Genomic DNA, 19,944 nt, shown 5'->3' with positions numbered 1-19,944 from the left:
AATGTACCTCCTCCTATAGGTTCTTGACATGTACAAAAAGTATTTTGTCTCAGTACTTGTCTACTTTCCTTTCTCCAGCTTCCTCAACAGTGGCGTAGTTCTTTGACTACTCCCATACACAATTTGGAATGGTGACCTACTAGTACTCCTATTCATATTTATTTTAATAAAATTATGATTATGGTAGAATAAAATCCTATCCCTTGGGATTATCTCCTACTAAACACCTCATTAAATTTTCTAGACTTCTATTCACCAATTCTACTTGTCCAATAGTCTATGAATGATGTGCAAAACTCAACTTAAACTTTGTCATGAAATTCTTCCACAAAGTCCTCTAGAGATACCCAAAAAAATTAGTATCTTAGTCAGAAAAAATACTTTCTAGGATACCATGTAGGCTCACCACCTCTTTGAAAAATAAATTTGCAATATGCACTACATCATGATTCTTGTGGCATGGAATAAAATGCACCATCTTGGATTACCTATCAAACACCACAAATACTAAGTCATTACCCCTTTGTGTACTTGGAAACTCAAGAACAAAATCCATACTTATGTCCTCCTAGGGCTTCTATGGAACATGCAATGGATGATAGAGTTCTTTATTCCTACTAAATCTTTTAGCTATCTGACATACTCAAAAAGTCTACAAAAGTTTCTTCACATCCTATGAGAACTAAGGCCAAAAAAATGTTTACTAACAATAAAAAAAATTATTATCTCAACCAAAGTGTTCTTCCATCCATCCACTATATTTATCCTTGATCAATTTCTCCCTCATGTAACTCTTTTGAATATATAATTGACTACCCTTGAACAACATACCATCCTAGATCATGTATTCTAACCACTTGGTCCTATCTAGAGTAACATGTTCTTTATAGGACTTCCAAGCCTCTACAAAGTCATTATCCTTAGGGTACAGATTCTTGAGTTCATTAAACCCAAACAATTCAACCTACACTTTTGTCAGCAATAATTGTCTCCTACTTAATGCATCTACAATCTTATTATATCATCTACTTCTATGTTTTAATACAAATGTATAGCTCTGCAAGAACTCTACCCATTTCAAATGTCTCAATTTCTTTAAGGTCTAAACTATTGCATAGAACTCCTAATCATAAAATAATACTTCTTTGCATTATTCAATTTCTCACTAAAATAGGAAATAGGCCTACCTTCTTATCTCAACACATCTCTAATAGCACTACCGCTAGCATTAATCTACCCAGAACACCTTGTTAAAATCAGGGAGTGCTAACATGGGTTGTTCTATCACCTTCTTCTTCAATAGCTCAAGACTCCTTGTAGCTCTTACAATCCACTTGAACTCTTTTCTATCCCCTCTCATTGTTTCAGATAGGGGTGCACAAATACTATTGAAATTCCTCATGAACTTCTTGTAAAAACTAGCCAAACAATGGAATGACCTCACCTTAGTGCTAGACCTTGGCCTACACCATTCTAGGATGACCTTCACCTTTTCCAAGTCCATTTTGAATCAATCAAAAAAAATTTATATTAAGAGTCTATTTCCATACACAATTTTAAATTTATCAACAAATTTTCTTCCCTTAACCTCTCAAAGACATACAAATGTGCAACAAATGTTCATCTAGAGACCTACTAAAAATCAAAATATCATCCAAATAGACAATAAAAAAAGTTCACAAAAATTTCTTTAGTACATTATTTATATGCCACATGAAGGTACTCAATGCATTGGTCAATCCAAAAGGCATGACTAACCACTCATGTAGATCATCCTTGGTCTTGAATGCAGTCTTCCACTCTTCTCCCTCTCTTATCTATATGTCGTGATAGTCACTCTTGAGGTCTATCTTTGTGAAATAATGAGGTCCACTTAGGCAGTCCATAAGATCATCCATCCTTGGTAAAGGAAACTAGTATGTGATGGTTATATTTTTTTATATCCCTAGAGTCTGTACACATCCTCCACTCTCCATCCTTCTTAGGTGCCAATACTATAGGTACTATACATGGACTTGAACTTTCCTAATTCAAACCTTTTCTCAACATTTCTTGAATTTTTCTATTCAACTCCTTGGTCTAAGTAGGAGTCATTCTATGAGAAGCCTTGTTAGGAAAAATAGCTCTAGGAGCTAAATCTATTTGACAACTAATTTGTCTTACCAACAGAAACCCTTCTGGGACATTATTAGATATGATATTTGTATGTGGGAAACGTGGGCCTCTATGATTCACACACACTTCAACATGATCATTATCTAAAGAATCATCCTAGAATGAGCATGGGATTGTTCATCCAAAATAATCAATAGGCTGATCTATTGCCTCCTAACTAGAATGATTATTCTATTCACTCTTAGAATGAGAAGCTAGCAACTAGACTTCTAGAATGAACGATTTTAAGCTATATGATATGTAGTATTTATGCTAGATGAGATGCAATATTGATCTAGAAATATGAAGAATAGATTATTCTAGATGTATGCATTATTAATCAATATGAAAGTGATATGAAAATATAAGCTAAGAATTCAAGAATGATTGAGTCAGCAATTCGGCATAAGTTCGATGCAATTCACTTTTCAACATCTAAAATGAGGAATTAAGGGCTTCTTAAATAGAATCAAAGAATTTCTCACCAATTGAGATCAAATTGAATGAATAGTTAACATTTTAAGAAGATTTAGTCTTAATAGAATGTTTCCTTATGAAAAGGAAGTTAACTGATTTATTTTGAGTGGAATAAGGAATTAACTAATTTAATTCCTTTTTCAATTTCAGTCAACTTAGAGTTTCCATTTCTAAACTAAAGAGATAATATTGGAAAAGATATTTTATTTAATGTAATTAAGTATGACCTCATAAAATAATTTAAATGAGGATATATCTTATTAAATTGGATAAATTTAATTCATTAATGTTTATTTTAGAAAAAGGGGTAGATTTAATTTAACCAAAGTGCTAGGACTCATAATTTGATTAAATTGATTAATAGGTTTACGTATTCTAATTTGACTAGACTTAGGAATTAAATAGAATATGTAATTAATGTGGATCCAAACTCACTAAATAGACCTAAAATGTCTACTCGAACTTCACTGCCATCTTCCTTATCCTTTCTAGGAATTAGAGCATAACACACATGCTGGTATTTCATGCCATCCAAAAATGTTTTCCATCAACTAGACATACCCTAGCACTACTTCATACCTTTTCATCTTCCTTTATTAAGGAATTTAACTTGTGATGAACTCCATCCTTGAATGGAGAATAGGTGTCTATACAACCATCATGTATAGCATGCCTATCATACATCCATGGCCTTCCAAACAAAAAATGGCATAAATCCATTGGTATGATGTCACAAGAAACCTCATCATGGTAACTCTTGATCTTGAACTTCATCTAAAACTATTCACTAAGAAGGACCTTATGATCATCCTACACCCAAGAAATTTGATATTGATGGGTGTGTTTCTACCTCTTGAACTTTAGCTTGATGACCATCTCATTTGACATTAAGTTTTCAATACTCCCACCATCAATAATCACATCAAAACATTTACCCTCACACTTGCACCTAGTAAAAAAGAACTCCTTCTTTGTCTAGGTTGAGTCTCACCACTCAGTAAGACCCTTTTATTAACTATAACTTCCCCTCTTTCAACATCCTTTGAATATGATTACTAGGCATCATTATCCACATGAGAAACCCTTGCTTGACCATCATCTCTTATATCTATCCTTCCTTGGAATTGAGGGCACTCATAGGCTTGATGGCCTTCTTCTTTGTAGTGAAAATATGTATCACAAAAGCCTCCTCTTCCCAAAAATTTTCCATGTCCTATATCTCTTCCTCTTTGGTCTCTAAAGTTTTGATCATGGGAGTGGTTGAAATCCTCATTGCTCTTGTTTCAATTGGTATCCACATCTTCACTTTTCTTCTAGTCCCAAAAGACCTACCACCACCCCTTCTTTCTTGAACATACCCACTTTTTTTCTATTGAAACTTTTATTTAGCTTCTCATCAACTTGCAAGAAAAATAATAGGCCTCTTCAATGCTAGTCATTCTAACCAGACTTGGCTCTTTGTGTATGGTAGGTCTTAACACATTGAGCTAATAAGATAGCTTCTCCTCATTTTCCTTTGCATGTCCCATTATAATAAGAACTTAGTAAAACTCCTTCATATATTTCTAGATATATTTTTTCTCTTTCTTTAACCCTTGCATATTCTTGAAAAAATCAAGCTCATAGCCAATAGGACTAAACTATTTCTTTAGTTTGTCCACCATTCAATCCCATCTTGTGATTTTCTCCTTCTCTTTTCTAATTCTCTCTAATTGAATATCTTGCCACCATATTTTGATATGGTCTTTAAGTCAATCTATCAAAAACTTAGCCCTATCAGGGCCCTCAATGTCCTCATACTCAATATATTCCTCCAGCTCATTGATCCAGTTGATCAACTCATCCAGGTTTAGATTTCCCAAAAATATGTTGACCTCAAGTTTAGGTCTTTTACCCAACTTGGAAATGGCCCTAAAAATCTTATCCTCTTCTTGGTTCAGGATTTGACCTTCTTCTTCTCCTTCCTACACAAAATTTCCCTCTTCTTCATTTTCCTTCTCACTTTCATTCCTTACAACAAGATTAATCCCTCTACAAATCTCTTCTTTCAATCCCTAAATTTGTCTCTGGAAGGCTCTAACCTTAGGGGGAACACCTCTGGTCTTTCCACCATGCTCTCTTCATTGAGGAGTCTTCTCACTATCTCAAAACCCACAACCACATAGTCCTAGTACAAACTACCTCACAGTTGACACTTTGTCTACATACTTAGGAACTCTCACTCTAATACGACTTGGTGAGGACACATCCCTAGAAAAAATGAACACAATAAGAAAGGAGACTTTTATTTTTAGAAATGATATCCTAGTACATTCATTATATAAAAAATAGACTCAACTATATGCCCTATGGGTTTACAAAATTAAATTATGGAGAAAATCCCTTCTCATAGTACCTTCTCGGAAACTCCACCAAAAACTATCTTTACCATGCATGTAATGACCTTAAATAACTTGAAATAGGTTTAGGATTAGAAATACATTTTATAATATTCCATTAGGAATCTACCACCTAAGAACTAGGTTCTAGAGGACACATTAGACATTAGTGCAAAATTAGAAGAATTTAAAAATGTTAGTCCAACTTCTAGGAGGCATAACTTTTGATTATGGCTCTAATTGACAAATGTATTACATTTTTTGAAAGCTCTATAAGATATATATAGCCCTTTGGAGAATTTTTTTTTTGTCCCCCATTTTTTGGACTTGTACAAGGCCATTAAGTTCCTCTAACATAACTTTCAAGTGCTCTTAGGAGGTCTCAAGAGAACTTAAAATTGTCATAACTTTCAAATTGTAATGAATTTTGACCTAATTATTTTTCTAGAGTGCTTCAAATTAAAATAAAAATAATCCCTCTAACTTTCACCCTCTAACTCATTATAATTATGGCTTAATTACAAAATAGCCCATTTTCTATATTGGTACACATTTGGAGGTGCTAAAAAACACTAACTCAGATAACTAATAGTGGAACGATTAGAGTTGGAGTCTCTAATTGGCCCAAATGGGTATCCAAAAATAAAAGCATATAAAATAGAAAATAACACTAAGAAATTTTTGGGTGATACAGGATTGCCCTTACACCACTGGATGCTCCTACATCAAAGGTGCCTCTCCTTGCCCTCCTTTCTAGGGGTGTACACTTTTAGGTGTTGTTGTGGTTGAAAGGAATTACTCTCTCTTGTGGGGCTATTGATAATTAATGTGAAAAAATTCCTATTAAAAAACTTTTAGATAGTTTCTACTCAATTTAGCTCCAAAAGGGAGCATAATCTTTGTGCAAGGAGGGGGGAAAAATCTCTCATGTATATCCTCACCATAGGTATACCCATGGATTCTAGAAGGTGGTATAAGACATTGGCCCCTAATAAAAGGGTGGAATTTAAACATATATGTTATTGAGTCCTTGGAATACACCAAAAATATATGCGTCCTCTAGGGGGTGACACAACTATGTAAGGTGCACATATACACATAAGCTGTGAGACGAAGGTTGTGTCTTCTCTATCAATTTTCTTTATAGGGATAAGGATTTTCATTTTGGTGTCATAAGTTTCAACTAATACCCCATCACTCCAAGTTTTTTTTTGCTTGGTTGGATTTTTCTGACAGTTGTTACCTTTTGCAAGACACATACACAAAACTTTGTTCAAACAAGTCAAAATTTGCAAACATCAAAAACCAAAGTGTCCTAAAGTAGAAAACTAGTCCAAACACATCATTTAAAACTCATTCCTAGGTATTTTAGAGTGTCTCTTGATTTTATATCAAGTATTTCCAAAGTCTTAAGTTATATATCCAAAGCCTCCTTTGGGGACTAGATCATCCATTTGGTTATAGGTTCCAAATTTCAAAAGTCAAACCTAGAGTATACCTCATTTCAAATTGATTTAAAATTGTCAAATTTGTGTAGATTATTAGCTCTCACATACTTATCTAAAGTTAAAAATTAAAAATCTAAGTATATCCCATTTCAAATTGGCCTAAATTTTTCAAATTTATGTAGATTCTTGACTCTCACATACTCATCCAAAGTTTAAAAGTTCAACATAGCTTATACCTAAAATATCCCCAATGGATATTTTCCTAATTTTAACTCAAGATAATTTTTAAAATATAAACATATGAAGATTCATTATAAACCAGCAATATAAACCATTAGATTCTTATAAAATATCGTAGAAAATGTTATTGCATTATACATTAGCAATACAATAACTAGTATTCAAAAATCCAATCTTAAACACAATTTTTATAGTTGGATTGGAATACTAAGAAAAGAACCTGTAAGGACATGTGAGACACCTTGATTTGATGTCTCCATAGATAATGCATTGGTTTCCACTATCTACCAGAATGAGGGTTTACATCCTTAAGCTGGATGAAAGCTAAAGCTTCCAAATAACTCTCTCAAGATAGAAACTGAAATTTGAATCATAAACCAAGCATGAAGAAATGAGCTTCTCCTCTACCTTTTAAAGATTGGCATAGGGAACCCTGACCATCTCCATATTTTGATTAATCTTAGATTAGGATATTATTTTTCTCATTTCATTTTATTAAGTGTGTAATTAAGGTCATTTTGACCAAGTTCTTGTTTTAAGCATTATGGGTCAAAGTGACTCAGAAGTGGGAAAATTCTATGCAAGGGCATAATTGGAGTTTAATGTAGTGTTATGATGTCTTGATGTGATTTTAGACCTATTTAGGGTACATGGAAAGTATATTAGAGAATAAAATGCAAAATGTGAAAAAAGAGTAAAATTGCTAAAAAGTTGCAATCAACAATTTGTGTAAAAATGACAATTTTTAGAAGGTGAACAATCATTCACTTTGGATAAGACATTAGAGAAGGTAAAAGGTCATGTCATTATATAAATATGGCATTCTCGTCTAAACTTGGATTAGAGAATGAGTGGAGAAGAGAAATGAAAGGTTTTGTATATGAGTTTGTATAACAAATCATTCAATTTATGTCATATTGCTGATATAATTAGTATTTGGATTGTAGTCTAACTATCTTCCTTTGTATCGAGTTCATGGTGATTGTAAATATTCTTATATGTATGGTAATGGAGTATAGTCTAGTTATTGAAATTTAATGTTATATTAAGACCTTGGATTAATATAAAAAACTTACTAGCTTCATGTTTGGACAACAAATTCTATATATTTTTAGAATAAAGTGATATATCGATTTTATGATCTCATTTTATAGAGAAATGGAAGATTGATAAAGGTTTTATGTTGCTATGGTTATCCTATCATAATTATATCTCATAATTTTTCCCCTCCATATTAGCATGGTCATGAATCAACAAGTTGCTTACTTCTGCATGCATTAACAGTAAATCAACAATTTGAAAATAGAGAAAATGTGATAGAACTTGGTGTATGGTATGCATGCATATTTAGAAGATTGTTTTAATTCATAGGGTGTTATGAAACCTTTAGAACAAGTAGAGTAAATGGAGTATGGGAGTTGGAAGGTTGGCTACAATATTTATTAATGAAACTCGTATGATATCAAGGGTTTGAGAGTTTGGATATCTCCTCATTAGCTAGGATTTTGAAAATCAGCATTTGGAGAGATTTTTTTAAGTTAATGGCATTTTGAAAATTATTTTTTCAATTCCTTAAGGGTTGTGAGAAGTTATAGTTGAATATTCTCATTAAGCCTATTAGCAAAATAGGGCCTATGAGATATATACCTCATTGAATAGATGGGAATCTATGATTTTTGAATCTATTAGGATTCAATAAAGGGTGTTAGAATCTACCTTTAGTTTGAGAGATATTTAGAAGAGTTTTATTTCTTATCTACATTCCAAGGTAGAGCTACAAGGGAGAGTTTCATAGTGAGAGTTTGTATTGGTGTTTTGAAGCCCACTAAGATGTGTAGAACTAGTTGCATGTTGGAATCTCTTTATTGGTAATGAATTAAGCCTTTTGGAAGTAGTTTTGAGGTATGGTGTTGTGAAAGGTCCTGGACTATGTAAGGCAATGGATGTTTTGTTAGGTGTGAGAGTTAGTTGTTTGGGTATTGTGAAGAGTTAGGTTAAGACATTTGGAATAGGTGAGGGTGCACAAGGAATAGGCCAATCACCTAGTCTCTAACCTTGTAGAATCCTAAGGGATAGCATATGATATGCTTGATTGGCTTGGAAGAAGCCTAGTAATCTAAATTAGTAAGTGATGTTGGAATTATGTTATATTTGTCATTAGTAACAACACTTATTAGATTCTAAATGATTACTGAGCTCATCACTCACTCCATAGTTTATACTGACCATTTAGTGGATACCTAGTAAGTTAATCACTTAAACAGTTCACACCAAGCATTCCTGAAGCTACCAAGTGAATGTGCAATTCAGCAGTATTTATTGATCTTACAACATTCACCAAATAGATAGTGGTTATTGAGTTATCAATTTATTGATGTAAAGCTAGTTTCTACTGAGTGATGGATGTGTAGTGTTTACTGAGTAATAGCAAGGTAAATGAAGGATTCAATATCTACTGAGTGACACTAGATCTGCCGAGTCTCCAATGGTTATTGAGTTCCAAGCTACATTGTGTGATTAGTATGGATTGAGCTTCTCCTTCTACCAAGTGCATGATGATGTCGAGTAATGTAGTGGATGTCGAGTATCAGAAGGTCACCAAGTTAGCTTGAAGAACCTAAGTTTTCTACTATTTGGCTAACTTAGTAATATTTTGTTTACTTATGTTTTAGCTAACCTTGCAATTGAAAATATTGGAATGGTATATATGTAATGTATTGTATCATTTCAATGTATGGATAAGAATATCAAAAAAAATGATATGTAATGTTTTGAGAAGAGTAAATGCGAATCAACAACAGAGCAGAGTATACAACAAGGTCATTAAGGAGCAAAAAAGATATATCAATCACAAGAGGTGATCTACACTTCAAGGATCTAATTAGTAATCAATTTGTAAGTCAAATCTACTATTTCATCCTAATAGGTGAATCTTTTCTCAAATCCTTTGATAGGGTAGACTTAACAATCTTTGTAAAAATCTCTTAATAGAGTGCATACTTCATTTTATGTTTGTAAAACCTCTAACAAGGTGGACCTAACAGTCCAGATTTCTCTTAATAGGAAAAATCATTAGAAGTGATCAATGCAAGCCCTAATAGGCTAGCTTTATACTATAGTAGTGAAGTTTTGTGGGTATCATCCCCACCCCAATTTTACTTTCTATTTGGAAGGTTTCTAGGTCACCAAAATATTGTGTTCGTGTGTTATGAATGATTATATTTTATCATGCATGCAGTAGATTAGATGAATGAATGGTGAATGATTTATATTGCTAATTTTTGAATTGATTTAAAGTTTTGAGGTCACTAATTCACTTCTCCCCTCTCAGTAACCTAGCTAGTCTTAATTATTTCCAACAATTGGTATCAGAGTTATGTGGTTCTCAGGATAAAATTTGATAGCTTGAGCAAATATCAAGGAAAATGGAGATATTCAAACTTGATAAAGCTATTGAGAATAAAAAACTAGATCTAGAAATGGCCATAGCTGAACTCAAGGAAGCAAAAGAGCATCTTTCCCTATCACTGAAAAGAAGGAAGGAACTTGCAAGACAGATGAATGACCATCAGTATGTTGAAAAAAAGATTGAAGACTTTTTTCCTTCAAGCAATTGAGATGAAGCTAATGAGGCAATCAAAGAACTCCTTGAAAATAATGGCTCTCTGCAAGAAGAGGTAAGAAAATTGAAAAGAGAATAGAAAATTTAGTCGATAAGAATGTGTGAAATTTTGGAATAAAGGAACAAGGAAAGTGAAGATTTGGAGGCAAGGAACAATGTAAATCAAAATCAATCCCTTCAGCAAGAAAGTCTTATCAATCAGCTCTCCAATGCAAATGAGGAAATCTTGAATCTGAGATCTAAAAATGAAAGCTTAAGGAATGATCTAACCACTGAAAGATAGATCAATGAAAGATTGGAAGCTAATCTAATCTCTAAAAATAAACTCAATGAAAGGATGATGAAGTCTCAAGTAGACATGGATCAATTGAATCAACAAAGTGAGCAGAATGTTTATAGGAAAACAGGTAAAGTAGGACTTGGATACAAAGAAGAAGGTGAATCTTCCAAATAAGGTACCCAAAGGAATCAAAGACCTACTTGAAATCACTGTGGTAAGTTAGGTCATACATCAAACAAATGTTGGAGTAATGGAAAGGCAAAATTCAACAGAAAATGCTACAATTGGAGTAAAAATGGTCATAAAGCTAATGAATGAAAGGAGAAACTAGAATTTGAAGATAAATGTCACTAATGCAAGAAGAAACAAGGTCACAAGGCATTTGAATGCAGATCCAAATAATTCAATCTAGCTAAACAAATTTTCAAAGCAATATTTGGTTGGGATTACAATACTTGGTGTAGATTTCACTACCGTGGAGAATATGGACACATTGGCATAGAATGTACAAGGCATCACTTGAGAAAGAGGTATTCAATAGTAAGATGTTATACATGAACTGAAATTGGTCACATAGTTAAAAATTGCATGAATAAAGGAAGAGTTGAAGATGAAAAGAAAGACAAAGCTAATAAAATCAAGAAGTAGATGAGATAGCAGTGGATTCCTAAATCTACCAAGCAGAACAATTTAAATGATGGCAGTGTCACTCAAGAAGTGGGTGACTCCACCATTTCCAATTAGATTCATGAAGGAAGAACTAGAACTACATCTTCAAGTTATATCTCAAGCATTGCCAAATGTAAGGAAGCAAAATATGCAAATTAGTATTTTAGATACAAAGGAATCACATAAGATCAAGCCTTACTGAAAAAGGTTAGCCATAGACTCAACCGAGCTAGGTCGAGAGTAATGAAAGTTTTGTTTGATTGCCTAGTCACAAGGTTCTATTGAGCTAGTGAGTGGATGATAGTCCATCACACACTATGTCATTATGGTACCTAGCATTAATGGTGAATTTTCATCAAAAAGGGTAGAATTTGACTTCATTTTTCACTGCGACTTCAAAATTCACAGAGCTAAAAGATTTCCAAGTGCACACAAGCAATTTTGAGCGAATTTCTAGCAAAGAATTTGTTCAAAAAAATTATATCATTTACTGAGTAGCAATGGCATCCAGGAGTAGTAGTAGCAGCAAGGCGAAAAGAGGTTCTTAAATTTTGTTTAAGGGTGTCGAGTGGAAAGTGCCAAATTTTAAACTAGTTCCAATAGTTGCAGAGGCACTCAACCCTAATGGTGCTTAATCCCAAATTCCACCAAAGGTACTTTTAATTAACAACATTCACACTCATTTTAAGTGTTCTATTTAGGAAATTGGAACCCTAGAGATGGATAGCACCTTAGATGAAATGTGTGTTGATGGTTCACTTAAACCTAAGCATAAGCACTTAGAAAGAAAAGGGTTTACCCATATCACACACCTGCCAAGGAGCTTTCAAATAAAGTGGATTAGATAAATTCTTAGTCATGTGCACAATGGTCAACTATGGTTAGAGAAGCCCATGGTAATAACCAAGAAGATGATTCATAAGATTATTGATCTTCCCATGCTGAACAAAGCAAAATTTACCAAAACCCTAGGTCGAGATGAACTCTAGAAGAAAACCCTAGTTGAGTGGGATGGTAGAGGTTTTAAAATTAGCATTGTTTTTGATGTAGAATTAAGGTTTGGATTTCATGTAATTTCCCACAAGATTTATAGCTCTAGTCGATTGAACAACATGCCATGTAAGGCAGTGGACTTAGCATTTAAGGTTGTGAAGAAAAACAGGGAATTTGACTTGTCAAAATTACTATTAAAATAATTGAACAAGAATATGGACAATATTAGGACATCAAAGAACAACCCTTGTAAATTTGGTTCTTTGTTGACATGTCTTTTCTTCTATGTGCAAAATTTTTTACCATCAAAAGGTTCTATTATATGGAGAAAAGATGTTCCTATTCTATATTAGATAAATGAGTTCATTGCAGAAATGGGTGTAAATTTTGATAACATTATGGACAATTATTTTGAATATTTCAAGGAAAGGATGAACAATAGGTATAGGATTCCTCCTAATCTTATTGAGGATTACAAAGATGATGTGTGTTTCATGGTTGACTATGATAGAGTGTATATTCAAGTAGTTAGACCTCAAGTTGCATGGGTAAAACCTCTCCCTTATGAGGTAAACATTGATGAAACCAATGATATTATTGAAGCATTGGTGAATGAACTAGTAGATCATAAGCTACCAATTTTTGGTACATATGATGAGGCGAAAGCTAGAATTGAACTTGAAATCAAGCTATCCCAAGAAATCAACAAAGGAAAGAGGAAGATAGCCAAGATGAAAACTACCACTAGCCCTCTTATGCTTACAAAAGGTAAAGCAGAGGATGATGATGAAGAATAAGAAGAAGAAGGAGAAGAACAAGAATCTGAAAAGTAGGTAGAGCCAGCAAAGAAGAAAGGTAGGGTAATCATTACCAAACCTCCAAAAGCCTCCATAGTTGTTTTCACTAGAAGATCAAAAGGAAAAGGAAAAGGTGAAGTTGTGCTTAGCAAGCCCCCACTTACCTTCTAGGAAAGGTTAAAATAGATGGAAGAAGGAGCAGGCATCACAAACTTCAAGGTTCTCAAGTTTGAGACAAGGACTAATGCTGAGAAGATGCAAATTGAGGAGTTGGTACTCACCAAAATGGGAAAATGGAAGTATTCCTTAGATCAGATTGCTCCTCAAATTTCAAAAGAATTGTTAGTAAGATTGTAACCAAGGTGGGAATTTGTTGTACAGATAGCAAAAGATATATATGAACAATCTTTGAGGAAGTTACTACCAAATCTCACAGATGTAGAAGTCAAGGCAGCTATGAAAGATAATGAAGGTAAAATGATGATTAGATTCCATACATGTTTGATCTTACTCAAAGATATTGAGCATGTGGTTAGAGATGCTACAAACATTTGGAAAAACATCTATCATCTGTATAAGCCTAGTGTTGATCTAGTGGAAATCAAGGATGATGATAGTAATAGTGATGATGAAGAAGATAACACACCATGTGTTAAATTTGATGTTCAAGATTATCAAGCATTAAGGGTTGATGATGAAGAGAAAGAGGAAGATGCTAAACAGGAAGATAAGGAAGAAGATGAAGAAGATGATCCAATGAAAATAGAAGCAAAAGACATTGCTTCACTTCCTAACTCTCCACCTAAAATTGTTACATTAGGGTTGGAGATAGCTTCAGCATGTATGATTGCAACCACCTCAAATATATCTTCTACACAATCATTAGTTGCTACCTCACAACTCCAAGTATCTACAATGGAAGTGTTAGCCACTTCATCTACCAAGTTGCAACCCTCTTCATCAGCCCTCAAGCAATCTACTTCAGTAGTATGCACAACACCATGTATAGTAAGTTTGCTAGTATGTTCTATAATTTTGTCTACTATAGCTTTAATTGCACCAACTTTTTTGCCAGTCAGTTATTTAGTTGTAAATATTCTAGTTTGTACACCACCTATTGATATTTTATTTTTGGATAGTACATCAATTTTGGATACATTTGGCACTTCTTTTAGTTTTCCTTCAATTGGACCAATTCAAATTTTTATTGGAAGTCCAAAAATTTCTACAATTATTTCCACTTCGAAGTTCAAAGAAATAAACTTAGAAGTAAAACCAAAGACTACTCTAGAACTTCTACTTACTAGCAAAAATATTGATGAAGACATTGATTTGGACAAGGAAATTGTTATTCCCAAGTTAGATCTGGACACTACCACAGTTGATGAAATGAGACTGGTTAGTCAACTTTTAGAGAAAAAGAAAGGCAAAAGAAACTTAGAAATGAAAGAGATAGAGAGTTTACTATAATTGAAAATGCTAAAAATATAATAACTGGGGCTATAGGTTTTGATGTAGACTCATCTCAAAACATTTTGTTACAATTGGAAGAAGCTATAAATAAGTTCAATAAAGATAATTTTGGTCAAGAGAAGTTAATATAGAAGGCAAAGAAGAAGTTTGATAGTAAGATGCTTGAGCACATTGCTATTAATCAAGTAGAGTTATTTTCAATTTTGAGCAATCTTGAACAATCTTTAACCAATGTAACATCACTTTTTGGAAAGCTTTGTGATGCTACCCAGTATACCAAGGATATAAAGGAGAAATTGAGTAAGATTGATGTTGATATGAAGGCAAGTGCTCAAAGGCTACAACTTGACCCTAGTTCAAGCTCAACACATCACATGAAGGTGAAATTTTTGTCAAAAATGTAGGCAGGATTACTAAGAGAGGAAGCTAGGATTAGGTCTACATTGATTAATATACAAAATATGATCCTTCCAGTTATGGACTCAATGCAGCAACACATTGCATATTCAAAAAAATTGGTCCAAGATAAGAAATTTTCCATAGCAAATCATATGATTGAACTTTTTACAAAAGTTCAAGTGGCACTCTCCACCTGCAAAATTTTGTAAGACAATTGGGATAAGACATTGGCTCTTATTATGAATTTCTCTCACATTTTGATGTCTCTACTTGAATATTTTGCATATACTCTTTGGCATTATTATCAAAAAGGGAGAGAAAGAGATAGTAAGAGACATGGGAGAAAGAAATGATAAGAGAATTGTAGAGTATAAAAAGATGAAAAGCTATGTATATATTATGCCATATGTATGGGGGAGATATGTAAGTAGCTTTACAAAGATCAATTTTGAAAAATCAAAAATTATAATGTTAGTGTAAATAAGGCTCATAAGTGTTTTTGTACTAATGCCAAAGGGGGAGATTGTTGGAATTATGTTATATTTTTCATTAGTAACAACACTTATTCAATTCTGAATGATTATTGAGCTCATCACTCAGTCCACAGTTTATACTGAGAATTCAATGGTTACCTAGTAATTCATAACTTAAACAATTCACACCGAGCATTCCTAAAGCTACCAAGTGAATGTGCAGCTCAACAATGTTTACTGAGCTTACAATGTTCACCGAACAAATAATGGTTACCGAGTTACTAGTTTGTGTGATGTAAAGCTAGTTTCTACTAAGTGATGGATTTGTACTATTTACCAAGTGATAGCAAGGTAAACAAGGGATTCAATATCTACCAAGTGACACTATATCTATTGAGTCTCCAATGGTTACTGAGTTCCAAGATACATTGTGTGATTAGTATGGATCAAGCTTCTACTTTTATTGAGTGCATGATGATGCTGAGTAATGTAGTGGACGTTGAGTATCAAAAGGTCACCACGTCAGGTTGAAGAACCCAATTTTTCTGCTATTTGTTTATTTGTGTTTTAGCTGACCTTGCAATTGAAAATATTGGAATGATATATATGTAATGTATTGTATCATTTTCAATGTATGGCTATGAATATAAAAAAAAATGATATGTAATGTTTTGAGAAGAGTGAATGTGAATCAGCAGTAGAGCAGAGTATACAACAAGGTCACTAAGGAGTAGCAAGGATATATCAATCACAAGAAGTGATCTACACTTCAAGGATCTAATCAGCAATCAAGTTGTAATTTAGATCTATTGTTTCATCTTGACAGGTGAATCAGTTCTCAAATCCTTTCATAGGGTAGACTTAACAGTCTTTGTATAAATATCTTAGTAGAGTGCATACTTCATTATATGTTTGTAAAACCTCTAACAAGGTGGAACTAGCAATCCAAATTGCTCTTAATAGGGAACACCATTAGAAGTGATCAATGTAAGCCATAATAGGCCAACTTTATACTGTAGTAGTGAAGTTTTGTGGGTATCATCCCCACCCTAGTTTTACTTTCTATTTGGAAGGTTTCTAGGTCACTAAAATACTATGTTCATGTGTTATGAATGTTTATCTTTTCTCATGCATGCAGTAGATTAGATGAATGAATGGTGAATGATTTATATTGCTAAGTGTCAAATTGATTTAAAGCGTTGAGGTTACTGATTCACCCCTCCCCTCTCAATAACCTAGCTAGTCTTGATTATTTCCAACAAGTGAAACATAGTTACCACCTCCATCCTTCCATCATATTTGGAATCACAGTGAGATTAAACCATTTTGTAGAGCATAGTTTTGCTAGTTGTAGAAGTTTGATAGAAGTGGGCAAGAGTTTCTTTTAGTTTGTTGTTGAAGTGGTTTTTTTTTTTTTGGTTTTGAGAGGCACCAAGGATGACACCACAATAGGAAGAAGTATGGAAGGCATGGTTATGTTACAAGGATTCCTTGAGAAGGCAAAATGAAGAAGAAAGGAGAAAGAGAAAACATAGAAAAGAGGAGGAAAGCATGTTGGAGGAGATTAGAAGTTTGAAGGAGACACTAGCAAAGAATAAAGAAAGAGAAAGGAAACTAGACGTTTTGCTAAAATAGTAGGTAGAGAAAGAAGAGAAGCAAAAATTTAACAAGGAAGAGGTTAAACATATTGTGGAGTAACCTATGATGATAGAGGATCAAGCGGATGGAAAATAAATGATCACTAAGATAGACCAAATGAAAGAGCCAAAGGAAGAACTAATGTTTGAAATAAAGGAACACAACTTGGGTGAAGAAGAAATACAAAGAGAATTGAAAAATAATGTGGCAGTAAGTTCCTTGCAGTATGAAGGAAAATGGGGTAGATAATCAACATTATGACTGAAATTGTTAATGACAGTAGTAAAGATGAAAATCATTTGAAGATTGGATTAGTGAATGAGGTAAACAAGACATCAATTTATATAGAGAATAGGGACATATCCTTTGGAGAGGCTAAAATTTTTGGGGTTATTGGTAAGAAAGATTGGAATCAAATAGGCGGTAATCAATGGAAGGAAGTTGTGAAAATAGTAAGGTTGTTGATGAAGGCATTATTTTTGGAAAATGACATGTTAAGTAATCAGTTCATTATATTTGTGTCACCAAGGAAATGAAAACCTTGGGTGAAGAGGCAAATTTTTGGTTCATGTGGAGCCAAGGTACCTTAGATAAAGAAGCCACTAAACATTGGCATAATGTTAATCATTCATTTTTCCAAGATAGAGTTGAAGAATTGAATATCACAATTAGGATTCCAAGAAAGATAGAAGAGTTTGGTATCATTTTGAAGAATGTGAAGATGTAGAAGACAAAGGGAAATTATTGGACAAGGTGGAAAGCAAGTGAACAAGGAGGCATCAGCAACATCAAACAAAGTCCTAGCAGAAAACTCAAGGGACTTGAGTTTTTTCAACAAGGGGAGTATGGTGCACAGAAATCTAACCATCTCCAATGAAATTTGAGTTATAATTAGAATTTTTTGAGTCATGTTATATTAGGATATTAGTTGTTCCATTTCATTTTATTAAGTGTGCAATTAAGGTCAAGTTGACCAAGTTCCTATTTTAAGCATTATGGGTCAAAAGTGGGAAAATTCCATGAAAGGGTATAATTGGAGTAGTGTTAAAGATGTCTTGATGTGATGTTAGACCTATTTAGGGTACTTGGAAAGTATATTAGAGCATAAAATGAAAAAAAAAAAAAAAAAAAGTAAAATTTCTAAAAAGTTGCAATCAACAATTTGTGTAAAAATTACAATTTTTAGAAGGTGAATAGACATCCACTTTAGAAAATCCATTAGGGAAGGAAAAAGTTCATTTCATTATATAAAAATGAAATTATAATGTAAACTTGGAGAAGAGAATTAGTGGGGAAGAGAAATGAAAGGTTTCGTATATGAGTTTGTATAACAAATCATTCAATTTGTGCCATATTGTTGATATAATTGGTATTTGGATTGTAGTATGATTATCTTCCTTTTTATTAAGTTCATGGTGATCGTAAAGCTTCTTATACATGTGGTAACTTATTATAGTCTAGTTATTGAGATTTAATGTTATATTGAGACCTTGGATTAACATAAAAAACTTACTAGCTTATTGTTTGGATAGAAAATTCTGTATATTTTTCAGAATAAAGTGATATAGTGATTGTATGATCTCATTTCATGGAGAAAGGGAATATTGATAAAGGTTTTATGTTTTTAAGGTTATCCTATCACAATTCTACCTCATAAACTTGTTTTTCCATATCAACATGGTTGTGAATCAGCAAGTTACTTGTTACTACATGCATTAACAATAAATCACCAATTTGAAAAATAGAGAAAACATGACAGGAGTTGGTGTATGCTCTGAATGCACATTTAGAAGATTTTTTTTCATTCATAGGTTGATGAGAAAACTTTGGAAAGATTATAGTAAATGGAGTATGGGAGTTGGAAGGCCAATTACAATATTTAGCAATGAAGCCCATACAATATCAAGGGTTTGAGAGTTTAGATATCTCCTCATCAACTAGGATTTTGAAAATCAGCATTTGGAGAATTTTTGTTAAGGTAATGGTATTTTTAAATTTATTTGTTCAATTTCTTAAGTTTTGTGAGAATTGATAGGTGAATATTCTCTTTAGGCCTATTAGTGTAGAATAAGGCCTACAGGTTATATGCCTCATTGAATAGTTGGGAATCTATGATTTTGGAATCTATTAGGATTCAATAAAGGGTGTTAGAATCTTCTTTTATTTTGAGAGATATTTAGAAGAGTTTTATTTCTTACCTACATTCCAAGGTAGGGCTACAAGGGAAAGTCTCATAGTGAGAGTTTGTATTGATGTCTTGGACCCCACTAAGATGTGTAGAACCAGTTGCATGTTGGAATCTCTTTATTGGTAATTAATTAAGCCTTTCAAAAGTAGTTTTGAGGTATAGTGTCATTAAAGATCTTGGAGGGTGTAAGGCGATGGAGGTGTCATGGGGTGTGAGAGTTAGTTGTTTGGATATTGTGAAGAGTTAGATAGAGATATTTGGAGTAGGTGAGGGTGGCACAAGGAATATGCTAATCACTTGGTCTATAACCTTGGAGAATCCTAAGTGATAGCATATGATATGCTTGGTTGGCTTGGAAGAAGCCTAGTAATCTAAATTAGTAAGTGATACATAGTTACCACTTCCATCCTTGCATCAAAGACCCAACCTATGACTCTTCAATTTTTGTATTTTTGTCCCTATCCCTCATGCCAATAATATCTTATTCTCTCTTCTTTAATTAAAATTGACATAATAATTCTGTATTACATACTCAAAGGTCATATATTGGATTGGCCTATCAGTTTTTAGTGTCCTAGAAAAAGGAGACATTACAGTCCTCTCATCTTGAGAATTGTTTTCCCTCAAACAATTACAAGCATGTGATCATGATACCTAGATCCCATATCAACATCCTGAATAATGTTGTGACATCCCATTGTGCTATTGTGATATG

This window comes from Cupressus sempervirens, chromosome 3 (assembly GCF_028749045.1).
Source record: "Cupressus sempervirens isolate cs-2001-9-10 chromosome 3, ASM2874904v1, whole genome shotgun sequence".
In the NCBI taxonomy this organism is placed as follows: Eukaryota; Viridiplantae; Streptophyta; class Pinopsida; order Cupressales; family Cupressaceae; genus Cupressus; species Cupressus sempervirens.
The sequence above is the reverse complement of the archived record's forward strand: the minus strand, read 5'-3'. Positions refer to the sequence as shown.